Source organism: Ursus arctos, unplaced genomic scaffold (assembly GCF_023065955.2).
Source record: "Ursus arctos isolate Adak ecotype North America unplaced genomic scaffold, UrsArc2.0 scaffold_40, whole genome shotgun sequence".
In the NCBI taxonomy this organism is placed as follows: domain Eukaryota; kingdom Metazoa; phylum Chordata; class Mammalia; order Carnivora; family Ursidae; genus Ursus; species Ursus arctos.
Window position 1 is genome coordinate 1,086,609 of NW_026623057.1, and position 17,367 is coordinate 1,103,975.

Sequence of the window (17,367 nt, forward strand, 5' to 3'; positions counted from 1 at the left end):
AACTGCTAGACACCTTAGAGATGTCTGGCACCATTCCCTTGGACTGCAGTATAAAACACAGTAGCTCGTTGTCACAAACTAATTTCAACATGAAGTGCCCCCTGGATGCACTAAGTTCTTTCTCTGCAAATGTTGACTAATGTAAGTCACAGTCATACCAGTTAAACACTACGATGGCTGGGAAGTCATCGTCGGTAAGGGAATATTTTAGCCATGTTTATAAGCATTGGCTCACTTTGTAGAAGAGGCTGAGCTGAGTGTTTTTAAATACTATTTCAGGTACAAGAGAGGAGTTAAGATGGCGGAGGAGTAGGGGACCCCTTTTTCACAGGTCCCCTGAGTCGAGCTGGATAGGTACCAGACCAGCCTAAACAACCACGGAATCAGCCTGAGACGCAGGAAGATACATCTGGATCTCTACAAATGAACATCTCCAGCGCTGAGTATTGAGGTACGAAGCGGGGAGCCGTGAAACCGGGCACAGATATCGGAAGATAAACGGAAGGGGGAGGGAGCCGCCGCGTTCGGGCGCCGGGAAGCGGCAGCCACCTGGGGGGGGGGGGGAGCGGGCGGACTCACAGAGGGCACCCGCGAGAGAGCGGACTGAGACCGGTGAGCCGGGAGCGCGCGCCACCAGGCATCTCGCGGAACCCGGGAATCCCGTGTGCTCACGGGATCCAGACTGAGACCGGGAGCTCCCGGAGCGCATGCGGGGCAGCTGGCAGCTGGCAGGCCACCTGCACGGGGGAGCGGGCGGACTCACGGTCGGCACCCGCGAAACAGCAGACTGAGACCCTGAACCGGGTGCGCGCGCCACCAGGCTTCTCACGGAATTCCTGAATCCCGGTGTGCTCACGGGATCCAGACTGAGACCAGGAGCTTCTGGAGCACGCGCAGGGCGGCTGCCGGTTGGCGGGCCACCTGCACGGGGGAGCGGGCGGACTCACGGTCGGCACCCACGAAACAGCAGACTGAGACCCTGAACCGGGTGCGCGCGCCACCAGGCTTCTCACGGAACTCCGGAATCCTGGTGTGCTCACGGGATCCAGACTGAGACCAGGAGATCCGGGAGCGCGCGGGGGGGGGGGGGGGGGGGGCGGCGGCTGGCGGCTGGCAGCATTAGAAACACAAAGGACAGAGACGCGCCTGCCCTGGAAGTGAGGGCAGGGACGCCGGGTGTGGGGCGCACATCCCGGGACGCTACAGGGTTGAGCAGCACCAACAGTAACGGAGTTAAAGTGGCCAGAACATCGGTGGAGAATGGGCCGCAATCCCTCTGTTCTGTGACAATTCAGCCTCTGCTGCTCTGACTCTCAGAAGAGGCACAGCAGACCGCCAGAGAAAGCCGCCAGGGAACAAAAGCCTGGAAATACCGGCTCACAGCGTGCCCACCGCCATCCCCCCTCGCAGGGGACACGGAAACTCTACCCAAACAGGGTTGCCTGAGTATGGGCCTGGCAAAATACAAACCCTTAACAATAGAGAACAAACGGATGGTTACCAGAGAGGAGGAGGTGCATAGAGGGATGAGTGAAATAGATGAAGCGGATTAAGAGGACACTTTTCTGGATGACCACTGAGTAATATATAGAATTACTGAATCACTCTCTTGTACACCTGAAACGAATGTAACACTGTATGTTAGCTCTACTGGAATTAAAATAAATTTTTTAAAAAGATTTTTCTTTCAGGAACCTCTTTGAAAAAGCTTTTCCTCTGCAATGTGCACAAGCCCTACTTGGGAGGATTCACTCTACAATAATTATTCACTCTATGCCTCGAATTCAGATTTCACTGAGTTCTTACTGTGGATCCCAGCCCACGGGAGCCATGGTCCTTTTCTGTCCAGGCTCAGCACCTATGCCTTCAAGATTGGAAGTAGAGACACATGTCACTTCACAGTCCAGAAAGCTATTATTGTTTCTGTTTCAGTGTGAGAGAGTCACAGACTTTGGGACAGGTTTCAGAGCAGGTTTATTATGGATCCTGGATCTCTACTTCAATGTTCATTACCTGGATCCATTTGGCTAATAGGTTCCCTGTGGATGGACTTGCTTCCAAGCACATACATGGAAGATGCAAAGGTGAGTGGGCTTGGTGCGGGACAGGAAGAAGACCAAAATCAGACAAGGGTCCGACCCCTCCCCTGATCCAGGAACTGCTACAGGAGAGGGTATGGGAGGTAGAATCCATGCGAAACTCCAAGGTCACCAGCTGAACACAGGAGGCATAGGTCAAGGGATCCGGAGATGCAGGGGTTGAAGGCTGCTCTGAGCTACCTCTGGGAGGAAGGGAGGGAAGGAATGGGGAGACACTGCCTGCCCCTGGCCTATGCCAGCTGCCCACCGCTCCGACACGCATCCGTCTACACAGCTGACACACAGCCTGGGCTCAGGATGGGCTGGCTCGGGTCCCTCAATCCTCAGTGGGACAGCTGGCCCCAGGGCTCAGAGACAGGCTGAGGGAGATGAGAGGGAAAGCTGCCCCACCCACGTCATCCCCTCCTTGAGCAGACAGCCCTTCAGAACTGCTAAAAAAAAAAAAAAAAAAAAAAAAAAACCCACTAACGGCGTTGAAAGACATGCCATGGATGAACTAAGGCATAGAGATATGTAAAATAACATCCACTTTTAAGTTCAGAGCTGTCATCTCAGGAAGTGGGGAGAGCTTCCCTGAAGAAGACTGAGGGGAGGGCAGGCCATGCTGAAAAGGGAGACATGGCTCTCCTGATTGGGGACCTGCAGCCTCCTTCCAGGGCAGGACATCATCCTCGCATCACACGAGATCCATGGAAGTGTTCCATCAGGGCCAGATATTTGTCTGGAGAAGGCTACCCTGGCATCGGACTGCACAGGGCACCAGGGACGAGGGCCAGATGGAGGACGGACAATACCCCGGAGGCCATGGGGCAAGAGCAGAGGCACACGACCTTGAAGATGATGATGAAAAGCAGGAGGTGGCAGCATGGAGCCGGCCCGAAAGTGCCATGGGAGCAGTGCCCACAGCTACACTGACTGGGGGCCTTCTGTGCCAGGAGTGGCTGACTTCAGTGGGCTCCAGACTAGTCCTGACCACAAGTCTAGGAAGTGTGCACCACCCCCGGCCTCCTCTCCCCTTGCAGCTGCTAGGAATCACGGTCACAGACCCTGGTCAGCTTTTGTGGAAACCAAGCAGTGGCTCCCCCGCGTGCTGCACCTCTGGTGGTGGTCCAGTGCGACCCTCGTGCCTGGCCAGACACTGATGTCTACCTGTCTCCACACAAATCCACAGACAGGAGGGTGTCCCTGAATTCCACAGCACCTGATGAAACAGATCCACGGAACCCAACACCCAGTGGGTCACTCGGGACCTCACCTATGAGGTCATGGAGCTCACCATACCCTATTTCCGTCACTTCCCACAGAAAGCCTGGTTCTGATCCCCCACAATACCATACATCCTGGTTGCTGACCTGGGGTCATGCCATGAACCCACATGGCACCTTTCTTTTAGAGAAGCCTATGCCTACACCTCCTAGAAAATATTTCTAATGAAGTACAAGCCCATCAGGACTACGGTGTGAACGGTAGCACACAGCCTGCATGGTAGTAGTCAGTAATTCTAACAAGGGTTAACCCCACCCCCCGTCTCACAAAACCTTCCTCCGTCCCCACGGAACTCATGGTCTGCCCTCAGAAAACCCTCCAGGAAACAAACCTTTCATCTGAATGCTCTCTTCACCTTCTGCTACAAATCTTGTCCAACCACAATGATATGAAACTAGAAATCAGTCTCAAGAACAAAATGGGACAGTCAAAAACAGGTGGAGATTGGGGGGCCTGGGTGGCTCAGTCATTAACGATCTGCCTTCAGCTCAGGTCGTGATCCCAGGAGCCTGGGATCTAGCCCCGAATCAGGCTCCTTGCTCAGTGGGAAGCCCGCTTCTCCCTCTCCCACCCCCCTGCTTGCGTTCCCTCTCTCGCTGTCTCACTCTCTGCCAGATACTTAAATAATCTTAAAAACATATGTGGAGATTTAACAACATGCTACTGAACAACCAACAGTCAAAGAAGAAATCAAAAAAATTTTTAGAAATACCTTGACACTGATGAAAAAGACAACCTACAAAAACTTATGGGATGCAGCAAAAGTAGCTCTACGGGGGGGACGTTCATAGAAATTCAAGTCTTCATCAATCCATGAGAATGCTCTCCAATAAACAGCCTGATTTCTGTGGTAAAGAAGTAGAAAAAAAAAAACAGCAAACAAAGCCCCAAATTAGTAGAAATAAGGAAATAACAAAAAGGAATGCATAAATAAATCCAACAGAGACTAAAAAGACAAAAAAACACACACACACACACACACACACAATGAAAATGAGAGCTGCCTTTTTTGGAAAGATAAACAAAACTGACAAACTTAGCTAGACTCACCAAGAGAGACAGAGGACTCGAATGCAATCAGGAAAGAAAGATAATGGATTCCTGTCTCATATCAAAATCAAAAGAACTCTTCAACCTTGGACACAACAACTTCTTGCAAGCCACGTCTCTAAAGGCAAAGGAAATAAAAGCAAAAATGAACTATTGGCACTTCATCAAGATAAAAAGTTTCTGCACGGCAAAGCAAACGATCAACAAAACAAAAAGGCAACCTATGGAATCGAAGAAGATATCTGCAAATGATATTACAGATAAAGGGCCGGTATCCAAGATCTATAAAGAACTCCTCAAACTCGACACCCAAAAAATGGGCAGAAGACACAAAGAGATACTTGTCCAGAGAAGACATACAAATGGCCAACAGACACATGAAAAAATGCTCCACATCACTTGCCATCAGGCAAATACAAATCAAAACTACAATGAGATACCACCTTACACCAGTTAGAATGGTTAAAATTAACAAGGCAGGGGGCACCTGGGTGGCACAGCGGTTAAGCGTCTGCCTTCGGCTCAGGGCGTGATCCCGGCATTATGGGATGGAGCCCCACATCAGGCTCCTCCGCTATGAGCCTGCTTCTTCCTCTCCCACTCCCCCTGCTTGTGTTCCCTCTCTCGCTGGCTGTCTCTATCTCTGTGGAATAAATAAATAAAATCTTGAGAAGAAATTAACAAGACAGGAAATAAAAAAAAGTCAGAGAGGATGTGGAGAAAGGGGAGCCCTCTAACACTACTCGTGAGAATTCAAGCTGGTACAGCCACTTTTGAAAACAATATGGAGATTCCTCAAGACGTTGAACACAGAGCTATCCTACGACCCACCAATTGCACTACTGGGTATTTACCCCATAGACACAGAGTAATGAAAAGAAGGGGCACCTGTATCCCAATGTTCATAGCAGCAATGTCCCTAATAGCCAAACTGTGGAAGGAGCCAAGATGTCCTTCAGCAGATGAATGGACAGAGAAGATGTGGTTCATCTATACAATGGAATATTACTCAGTCATCAGAAAGGATGAATACCCACCATTTGCACCAACGTGGATGGACCAGGAGGGGATTATGCTAAGTGAAATTAAGTCAAGCAGAGAAAGACAATTATCATATCGTTTCACTCCTATGTGGAATGGAAGGAATAGCATGGAGGACATTAGGAGAAGGAAGGGAAAAGTGAAGGTGGGGAATGAGAGGGGGAGATGAACCATGAGAGACTATTGACACTGGGAAACAAACTGAAGGTTGCAGAAAGGGAGGGGTAGGGGAATGGGTTATCCTGGTGATGGGTATTAAGGAGGGCACGTGTCATAATGAGCACTAGGTGTTATATGCAAACAATGAATCCTGGAACACTACATCAAAAACAAATGAAGTACTGTAGGGTGACTAACATAATTTTAAAAAAAGAGAAAGATATGAAATCCATACAGGAAAACTGTCACTATTTGCAAATGACATGAAATCCCAAAGGATTCCACAAAAAAAAAAAAAAAAAAAAAAAAAAAAAAAAAAAACAGAATAAACAAATTCAAGAAAGCTGCAGGATATAAAGTCAATATACAGAGACCTGTTGTCTTTATTTTTTTTCAGATTTTATTTATTTATTTGACAGGAAGAGAAAAAGCACGAGCCGGGGGAGTGTCAGAAAGACGGAGAAGCAGACCCTCGCTAAGCGGGGAGCCCAACACGGGGCTCGATCCCAGAACTCTGGGATCATGACCTGAGCAGAAAGCAGACGCTTCACCTATGGAGCCACCCAGATGACCCAACTTCTTGCATTTCTGTATACTGATGACACACTTTCGCAAAGAGAAATTAAAAAAGCAATGCCATTTACAATTGCATCAAAAAAAAAAATCTAGGAATAAAAGTAACCAAGAATGAGAAAGACATAGTACACTCAACACATGGCAGAAAAGAAATGAAAAACATGTGTGTCGAGGGGGGCAGAATGTATGGGTCAAAGATTTGGAAGGCAACACAAACAAATGGAAGCATACGCCATGCTCCTTAACTGGAAGAGTTAATTATGTGAACATGTCCATCGTACCCAAAGCAATCGACAGATGTGATGAAATCCCCATCTGAATTCCAGTGGCATTATTCGAGGAAATAGAAAACAGTCCTCAAACTTGTATGGAATCACAAAAGACCCCAAATACCCAAAGCAACCTGGAGAAAGAAAGGTGCAGTCAACACACTCCTGGATTTCAAGCTAGATTACAAAGCTGTTGTCATCAAAACAGGACGGTACTGGCAGAAACACAGACACCAGGTCAGCGGAACAGAACAGAAAGCTCAGAAACTTACCCACACGTAGATGACCCTAACTTACGACACAGCAGCAGAAGATATGCCATGAGGGAAGGACTGTGTCTTCAGTGAGCGGTCACAGGCCAACTGGACACTAAATGCAGAAGAATATAACTGGGTCACTTTCTTACACCACACACAAAATTTTTAATGGATGAATGATTTGAACATAAGACCCGAATCCATAAACCTCCAAGAAGACACAGGTACTAAGTCTCTCGACATTGGTTTTGGCAAAGAGTCTTCAGATCGGACACCAAATGCAAAGGCAACAAAAGCAAAAATAAACAAGTGGAACAACATCAAACTGAAATCTTCCACACGGCAAAAGAAACCATCAAAAACTTAAAAGGCCACTGACCCAATAAGAAAAAAATATCTGCGAATCATATGTGTGAGAAGAGGCTAATATCCAAAATGCACACAACACTCATACAAATCAAAACAAAAAAAAAACTGTATAAAAAATGGGGTGAATATGTGAATAGATACTGTCCAAAGATGGCACACAGGTGCCAACAGACAGAAAAAGTTGTTCGACATCACTAATCATCGTCAGGGAAACATCAGTCAAACCCACAATCGGCTATCCCCTCACAACTGTTGGAACAGCAATTGTCCCAGAGACAGACACCAGGTGGGGTCAAGGGTGTGCAGACGAGGAGACACTGTGCGCTGTTGGTGGGAATGGAAATTGGTGCAGCCACTGTGACAAACGGTATGGAGGTTCCTGAAAAAATAAATACAACTACCGCATGACCCAGTAATGGCTCTACTGAGTATTGATTTGGAGAACACAAAAATACTGCCTCAAAAAGACAGATGCACTCCCACGTTCACTGCAGCATTATTCACAATAACCAGACATGGAAACACAGACCTTGGGGGCCTTATGCCAAGTAACTCAGACACAGAAAGACAAATACCAGATGCTCTCATGTACATTCCACGTGGAATAAACAAATACTGAACGCATAGATACTGAGAGCAGATTGGTAGGTGCCAGATTCGGGGATGGGGTGGTAGAAACGGGTGACGGTGGTCCAAGTCTCAATGTTTGAGTGAGAAAATCCGACAGTCATGAAATGTTCTGTCCAGCATGGAGACTAAAACTAACCCCGCAGCATGGGGTATAGGTTTCCCTGCTCTTTGAAAGTACAGGGCTTCTGAGAAACCTTGCACAGCAGAAATGGTGTAAAGAAGGAATGACCATTCATTTACACGGAAAAATTGGACAGTGTGCTCAGACTCCAAGATTCCTTCTCTTTGGCTTTTCTTAGGCCTCAGGACACAAGTTTCTAACGGAGGCCCAGCATAAATGAAGATAAAGCACAGCAGAGGCTCACAGACACAATTCAAAGTGCTGGTGGCTGGATGCGGAGAGCGGTTCCCAGCGGAAGGAGCTGGTTGGGGTGCACGCCGCCTCTGTCGTGCTTCTCCCCAAAACAGATGCTGAACGCGATTCTCACTGTTCACCTTTTTTCATAAGAGGGAAATCCTCTTTAGGTCTCTTCCTCTCACTGAAGCTGGGTAATAACGTAGTTCTTTCAAGAAAGCCAAGTGTCTTACTGTGAACGTTTAAAAGCTGGGGGATACTTGTACTTGAGCATTGCTGAGGGAGGAGATGTGAAAGGTTCTCCCAGACACAAACCTCAGCAGATCCACCGGGAAAGGCACCTTCCTCAGCATGCGGAACACGGACTACCTCCTTACCCCAGAAACCCTCTCCTTCCCCTCGATCAGGACAACCCACAACAGCTGGGAGTTACCCCAATTCCTCCGTTCTCCTGCTCCTAATATCTAACTCATCAGCAAATCCTGTGAGCTCCATCTTCAAAATGGACCCAGAATAGGTCTAACCACTCCATCCAAGGCCACCTGTCTGGTCCACAGTGCCTGAGTTCCTGGAAAAGCTTCGTCATTGACCTGCCTTGCCATCTTCAACCCTCTGTCATCTGTTCTCAACGCTGTAGCCACGATGGCCTAGTGAAACAGGGTCTCATGGGGTTATAGCCCTGGAATGGCTTTCTGTCGCCCTCTGTCACCTCCCTGAGGTCATGTCCTAAGCTGTCCCCTGTGGCCACAGGGCCTTCTTGCTGCTCCTGGACATATCTGGAATTCTCCTGCCCCAGAGCCTTTGCACATGCTTTCCCTTCTGTTTAGAATGCTCTTGATGTGTTCTCACTCGCCTTCTGAGAAGTCTGAATTGGAGTGACAGGGACAGAAGGTGAGGCTGTGTGTGTTGGGTGAGGCTGGTGGCCCAGAAAAAGGTTTTCTGCCAGCTCTCCACCTGTGCCTCACTTGTCCTCAGCCAGGAACTTGCACACAGCCCTCACCTGTCACAACTCTCACACAGGAGACCCACAGCCACCCCTGGAGCCCACCCTGCCCACACCCTGCTGCAGAATGCATTCAGCTCTCCTCTGGGACCCCTGTCAGCTTTACCCAGACCTGGAACTCCCCCGTCTCCTGCAAAGCTCCCGGATTCCCCCTCTTCTTGCAAAATCACACTGGCGCAAGGCTTTCATGAGAAAGCTATAATGCTAACTAATGAAAGGTTCACACCTACTTTCCCCTTCTGTTGCCTTTCTCTCCTTCTGTCCTACCTGTGCAAACTGTAACATATCAGTGGAACATGAACATGCTCTGAGATCTGAATCTTTCATTGCAGCTTTCTGAGGACTCCTTATGTGATAAGAAACTAGTGTATCTTACAACAGGGTGTTTTACAACTATCATCTATAGAACAGTACAGCCCAAATCACTACAATTTTACCTCACTCTTCATGAAGCAGAACACTTTTTCCTTTCTTCTTTTACTTAAATTCCAGTTAGTTCACATGCCATGGAATATTCGCTTCAGGGGTAGGATTTAGTGATTCCTCACCTGCATACAGTACCCAGTGCTCATCACAAGCGCCCTCCTTAATACCCCTCACCCATTTAACTCTTCCCCCCACGCCCCTGTCCTGCAGCAACACTCAGTTTGTTCTCCAAGGTTGAGTCTATTTCCTTGTTTGCCTTTCTCATCACCCCTCAACTCTGTTCATCTGTTTTCTTTCTGAAATTCCACAAGCGTGAGAGCATAGGATATTTGTCTTTCCTCACTAATTTTGTTTAGCTTAATACACTCTAGATCCATCCACATCCTTGCAAATGGTAAGATTTCATTCTTTTTGAAACTGGGTCATATTCCCATATATATATATATGTGTATATATATATGTATATATACATATATACATATATATATATGTGTGTATATATATATATATATACACATATATACATATATACATATATTTACGTATCCCACATCTGCTTTATCCATTCATCAGTGCATGGACTTTGGGATTCTCTCCATAGTTTGGCTACTGTGGACATTGTTGCTATAAACATCATGGTGCATGTACCCCCTTCGAATGTGCATTTTTGTATCTTTTGGGTAAGCACCTAGGAGAGCAATTGCTGGATCATGTGGTTGTTCAATGCTTAACTTTTCGAGGAACCCCCACACTGTTTCCCAGACTGTCTGCACCACTCTGCATTCCCACCAACAGGATGGGAGGGTTCCCCTTTAAGCAGAACATTATCTGCTGGCAATTTCATAAGAGGAAACAAAACCTCTGCGAGATGCACCCAGGGTCAGGCAAGCAGTTGCAGAATTCACCCCAAGGCTCCTGACGCCAAGCCCCTTGAAGCCACCAGCATGCCACTATCCAAAAGAATTCCCAGACTCTCCTTCTGACTCCACCACCAAAGAAACTACAGACAGAATATGGCACCTCAAAATATCGAGATAATAGTAAAACTAGACAGTCAAGCTCAACTTTTAAACAGGAACAGGCCCATTTGGATAATTTTGAATTTTCCCTCCACCCTAATTTTAACTCTTCTGATGAATAAACTAATCAATGATGAAACATCACCTTTGTCAAATGACATCATCCAACTCTGTATCAGATGAAAAAAAGCCATCTAACTCTAGATGCTGGCCACTCAACCATATCTTAGGCCCAATTGAATAAACATTGTTAGATGAAGGAACAAATTAGATGTTACAAACAGGCACAGAGTGAATCTCACCTTCCCTTTCTAATAAAAGAGGGTTCCTAGGAAACAGATAGTCAAAATACATTTGTAAGCAATAAATGGACAGAGAAATTGTGATCCCCTGCAAAGTTCTACCTGCAGGGAAACTAAGTAATTCTTGCACCAAACCCAGAATGCTGACAGCTACTTCAATTTTACTTTGTGGCTCAACTAGAGAAAAGAGAAAAGCCCAGGAGGTTTTGGGATAATGAGAGGTTTTACCTCCAGTCCTGACATAGATAGGACATTATGCCAAAATAGCTGTGTTTTCTCTGAACACTGGCGTCCTGTGACAAGCTGCCTCCCTGACTCAGATGCTGACGTTCAAAACCTCGGGTCTCATGGAGCCAGAGCAGAGAAGTGCTGTCAGCTGGGGAGAAGAAGGCACCTCTGACCTAAAGCCTGCACACCTGCTTCGGTTTCTGGACGAAGGGGCAACACATACTTGTTGTTTAGCAGTAATTATCTTCATTCTCAATAGACCAATGACCTTGCCTTTTCTGGAAAGCAGACTTACTCTTCTAAAGAAACCCTCAATTCGTCTATTCCCAATGCAACTAGAGTGGGGTCTGGTTTACGCCCGCCTCCAGGCCCCCACCTGGAGGATTTTCCTGCATGATTCTAACAGCCAATTACCACTAACTCGGGGGCACACGGGGCATAATGCTGAAGTTGGGGGATGGCTCTGGGGCTTGCTACTGCCACACCTGTGCCTGGGGGACCAGGGCACACCCTGCTGAACTCGGGGTACTGCTCAAGATGCATCACCTGCACTGTGTCAGAGAACCGGGGGACACCCCACTGAAGGTGGGGATTCTGTGAGGTCCTTACCCGCACTCTTCCCGGGGAACAGGGGAAACCCTGAAATTCTGCAACCCATCCCACAAAAGCTCAGGTGAGTGGGCGCCCTGGAGTTCACGGGTATGGGGAATAAGGCCAGTTGAGGACATGGGGCGGAAGAGACTTTAAAGGGAAAAAGAAAACTCACCTGAGTCCCCACAATGAACCCTCTCCACGTGCCCTTCCAGAACCCTGCCTCCCACCTGGGGCGCACCCTACCCCCCGACCCCCACCCCGGGGCATGCTGCTCACTCACCAGCCCGGACCTCCGCAGGGCAACTCTCTCTCTCCCAGTGCCCCTTCTTCTGCCCCAGGTCTGCAACCCGCTGCAACTCTGGGACCGCCCACAGAGACGTAGCTCCACCCCCAAGCGGTGATTGGTCGGGGAGGGTGGTGCCCTAGCCCCTTGGATGCCGGGCAACCCGCCCTCAAGCCCCTGGAACCCTGAAAGTGCAGGGGGTCCAAGAGGCGCCTCCTCTACTCAACACCCAGCACAGGCATGGGTGGGGTCGTGGGCCGGGCTCCCCCCACACACCTGGCCCCTTCCAGGGACCCCCCTCTAGCTGCAGACCACCCTCAGCGTCCTGCCCCTTCCCTTTCTGCACCAGCCCTCCCTGCTGGGGTGTGCCTGGTTCTGGGCAAGGTCAGTGGCTCTCAGACCCTCCAAGGCTTGGGCTTTAGGACATGCAATGATTTCATGCATTTTCAGTATGTACATGTCAGTATGACTTTAATCTTATGGGAGCCAAAGAGGTTCTTTATTTTTTCTTATCTTCATGTTGGCATTTTTGGTTATTGTTTTCTTCTCGAAACAGATGTACAACATGTGCTTGGGGCAGAAATAGGGCCCATGCTTTGAGGTTTTGCCCAGTCATTTTGAGCCGGGTAAAATGTTAAAGGATAGCTTCCCTGGGAGCCCAGGATCAGGGCCCACAGATGATATAAGATAAACATTACTTTTATCATTATAATTGCTCCTAAATGGAGGAATTTGAGACAAAAGCACCTTTCACAAGAGTACCAAGAAATCAAAATGATGCCCACAGAAGGCTACCTGCTCCATGGTCAGCACAGGTAACAGAAGTGTTCACAGTCTCTGGACTCCTGCCCTTCTCCTGCCCAAATCTCTGAAGCACACAGACCACTTAAAATCAGAATTGTAGAACTGCTAGACACCTTAGAGATGTCTGGCACCATTCCCTTGGACTGCAGTATAAAACACAGTAGCTCGTTGTCACAAACTAATTTCAACATGAAGTGCCCCCTGGATGCACTAAGTTCTTTCTCTGCAAATGTTGACTAATGTAAGTCACAGTCATACCAGTTAAACACTACGATGGCTGGGAAGTCATCGTCGGTAAGGGAATATTTTAGCCATGTTTATAAGCATTGGCTCACTTTGTAGAAGAGGCTGAGCTGAGTGTTTTTAAATACTATTTCAGGTACAAGAGAGGAGTTAAGATGGCGGAGGAGTAGGGGACCCCTTTTTCACAGGTCCCCTGAGTCGAGCTGGATAGGTACCAGACCAGCCTAAACAACCACGGAATCAGCCTGAGACGCAGGAAGATACATCTGGATCTCTACAAATGAACATCTCCAGCGCTGAGTATTGAGGTACGAAGCGGGGAGCCGTGAAACCGGGCACAGATATCGGAAGATAAACGGAAGGGGGAGGGAGCCGCCGCGTTCGGGCGCCGGGAAGCGGCAGCCACCTGGGGGGGGGGGGGAGCGGGCGGACTCACAGAGGGCACCCGCGAGAGAGCGGACTGAGACCGGTGAGCCGGGAGCGCGCGCCACCAGGCATCTCGCGGAACCCGGGAATCCCGTGTGCTCACGGGATCCAGACTGAGACCGGGAGCTCCCGGAGCGCATGCGGGGCAGCTGGCAGCTGGCAGGCCACCTGCACGGGGGAGCGGGCGGACTCACGGTCGGCACCCGCGAAACAGCAGACTGAGACCCTGAACCGGGTGCGCGCGCCACCAGGCTTCTCACGGAATTCCTGAATCCCGGTGTGCTCACGGGATCCAGACTGAGACCAGGAGCTTCTGGAGCACGCGCAGGGCGGCTGCCGGTTGGCGGGCCACCTGCACGGGGGAGCGGGCGGACTCACGGTCGGCACCCACGAAACAGCAGACTGAGACCCTGAACCGGGTGCGCGCGCCACCAGGCTTCTCACGGAACTCCGGAATCCTGGTGTGCTCACGGGATCCAGACTGAGACCAGGAGATCCGGGAGCGCGCGGGGGGGGGGGGGGGGGGGGGCGGCGGCTGGCGGCTGGCAGCATTAGAAACACAAAGGACAGAGACGCGCCTGCCCTGGAAGTGAGGGCAGGGACGCCGGGTGTGGGGCGCACATCCCGGGACGCTACAGGGTTGAGCAGCACCAACAGTAACGGAGTTAAAGTGGCCAGAACATCGGTGGAGAATGGGCCGCAATCCCTCTGTTCTGTGACAATTCAGCCTCTGCTGCTCTGACTCTCAGAAGAGGCACAGCAGACCGCCAGAGAAAGCCGCCAGGGAACAAAAGCCTGGAAATACCGGCTCACAGCGTGCCCACCGCCATCCCCCCTCGCAGGGGACACGGAAACTCTACCCAAACAGGGTTGCCTGAGTATGGGCCTGGCAAAATACAAACCCTTAACAATAGAGAACAAACGGATGGTTACCAGAGAGGAGGAGGTGCATAGAGGGATGAGTGAAATAGATGAAGCGGATTAAGAGGACACTTTTCTGGATGACCACTGAGTAATATATAGAATTACTGAATCACTCTCTTGTACACCTGAAACGAATGTAACACTGTATGTTAGCTCTACTGGAATTAAAATAAATTTTTTAAAAAGATTTTTCTTTCAGGAACCTCTTTGAAAAAGCTTTTCCTCTGCAATGTGCACAAGCCCTACTTGGGAGGATTCACTCTACAATAATTATTCACTCTATGCCTCGAATTCAGATTTCACTGAGTTCTTACTGTGGATCCCAGCCCACGGGAGCCATGGTCCTTTTCTGTCCAGGCTCAGCACCTATGCCTTCAAGATTGGAAGTAGAGACACATGTCACTTCACAGTCCAGAAAGCTATTATTGTTTCTGTTTCAGTGTGAGAGAGTCACAGACTTTGGGACAGGTTTCAGAGCAGGTTTATTATGGATCCTGGATCTCTACTTCAATGTTCATTACCTGGATCCATTTGGCTAATAGGTTCCCTGTGGATGGACTTGCTTCCAAGCACATACATGGAAGATGCAAAGGTGAGTGGGCTTGGTGCGGGACAGGAAGAAGACCAAAATCAGACAAGGGTCCGACCCCTCCCCTGATCCAGGAACTGCTACAGGAGAGGGTATGGGAGGTAGAATCCATGCGAAACTCCAAGGTCACCAGCTGAACACAGGAGGCATAGGTCAAGGGATCCGGAGATGCAGGGGTTGAAGGCTGCTCTGAGCTACCTCTGGGAGGAAGGGAGGGAAGGAATGGGGAGACACTGCCTGCCCCTGGCCTATGCCAGCTGCCCACCGCTCCGACACGCATCCGTCTACACAGCTGACACACAGCCTGGGCTCAGGATGGGCTGGCTCGGGTCCCTCAATCCTCAGTGGGACAGCTGGCCCCAGGGCTCAGAGACAGGCTGAGGGAGATGAGAGGGAAAGCTGCCCCACCCACGTCATCCCCTCCTTGAGCAGACAGCCCTTCAGAACTGCTAAAAAAAAAAAAACAAAAAAAAAAAAACCACTAACGGCGTTGAAAGACATGCCATGGATGAACTAAGGCATAGAGATATGTAAAATAACATCCACTTTTAAGTTCAGAGCTGTCATCTCAGGAAGTGGGGAGAGCTTCCCTGAAGAAGACTGAGGGGAGGGCAGGCCATGCTGAAAAGGGAGACATGGCTCTCCTGATTGGGGACCTGCAGCCTCCTTCCAGGGCAGGACATCATCCTCGCATCACACGAGATCCATGGAAGTGTTCCATCAGGGCCAGATATTTGTCTGGAGAAGGCTACCCTGGCATCGGACTGCACAGGGCACCAGGGACGAGGGCCAGATGGAGGACGGACAATACCCCGGAGGCCATGGGGCAAGAGCAGAGGCACACGACCTTGAAGATGATGATGAAAAGCAGGAGGTGGCAGCATGGAGCCGGCCCGAAAGTGCCATGGGAGCAGTGCCCACAGCTACACTGACTGGGGGCCTTCTGTGCCAGGAGTGGCTGACTTCAGTGGGCTCCAGACTAGTCCTGACCACAAGTCTAGGAAGTGTGCACCACCCCCGGCCTCCTCTCCCCTTGCAGCTGCTAGGAATCACGGTCACAGACCCTGGTCAGCTTTTGTGGAAACCAAGCAGTGGCTCCCCCGCGTGCTGCACCTCTGGTGGTGGTCCAGTGCGACCCTCGTGCCTGGCCAGACACTGATGTCTACCTGTCTCCACACAAATCCACAGACAGGAGGGTGTCCCTGAATTCCACAGCACCTGATGAAACAGATCCACGGAACCCAACACCCAGTGGGTCACTCGGGACCTCACCTATGAGGTCATGGAGCTCACCATACCCTATTTCCGTCACTTCCCACAGAAAGCCTGGTTCTGATCCCCCACAATACCATACATCCTGGTTGCTGACCTGGGGTCATGCCATGAACCCACATGGCACCTTTCTTTTAGAGAAGCCTATGCCTACACCTCCTAGAAAATATTTCTAATGAAGTACAAGCCCATCAGGACTACGGTGTGAACGGTAGCACACAGCCTGCATGGTAGTAGTCAGTAATTCTAACAAGGATTAACCCCACCCCCCGTCTCACAAAACCTTCCTCCGTCCCCACGGAACTCATGGTCTGCCCTCAGAAAACCCTCCAGGAAACAAACCTTTCATCTGAATGCTCTCTTCACCTTCTGCTACAAATCTTGTCCAACCACAATGATATGAAACTAGAAATCAGTCTCAAGAACAAAACGGGACAGTCAAAAACAGGTGGAGATTGGGGGGCCTGGGTGGCTCAGTCATTAACGATCTGCCTTCAGCTCAGGTCGTGATCCCAGGAGCCTGGGATCTAGCCCCGAATCAGGCTCCTTGCTCAGTGGGAAGCCCGCTTCTCCCTCTCCCACCCCCCTGCTTGCGTTCCCTCTCTCGCTGTCTCACTCTCTGCCAGATACTTAAATAATCTTAAAAACATATGTGGAGATTTAACAACATGCTACTGAACAACCAACAGTCAAAGAAGAAATCAAAAAAATTTTTAGAAATACCTTGACACTGATGAAAAAGACAACCTACAAAAACTTATGGGATGCAGCAAAAGTAGCTCTACGGGGGGGACGTTCATAGAAATTCAAGTCTTCATCAATCCATGAGAATGCTCTCCAATAAACAGCCTGATTTCTGTGGTAAAGAAGTAGAAAAAAAAAAACAGCAAACAAAGCCCCAAATTAGTAGAAATAAGGAAATAACAAAAAGGAATGCATAAATAAATCCAACAGAGACTAAAAAGACAAAAAAACACACACACACACACACACACACACACAATGAAAATGAGAGCTGCCTTTTTTGGAAAGATAAACAAAACTGACAAACTTAGCTAGACTCACCAAGAGAGACAGAGGACTCGAATGCAATCAGGAAAGAAAGATAATGGATTCCTGTCTCATATCAAAATCAAAAGAACTCTTCAACCTTGGACACAACAACTTCTTGCAAGCCACGTCT

General features: G+C 49.2%; 1 long non-coding RNA gene across 1 annotated transcript in view; it reads right to left on the minus strand.

Annotated features, from left to right (window-relative positions):
• LOC130542701 (uncharacterized) overlaps positions 1-17,367 on the minus strand; it is a 60,802-nt gene extending 43,435 nt beyond the window's left edge. Inside the window, exons 1-4 of the long non-coding RNA XR_008957416.1 lie at positions 17,250-17,367; positions 16,908-17,040; positions 4,416-4,533; positions 4,078-4,210 (exon numbers count right to left, since the gene is read on the minus strand). This is a non-coding gene — a long non-coding RNA (uncharacterized LOC130542701). The remainder of the gene's footprint in view (positions 1-4,077; positions 4,211-4,415; positions 4,534-16,907; positions 17,041-17,249) is intronic.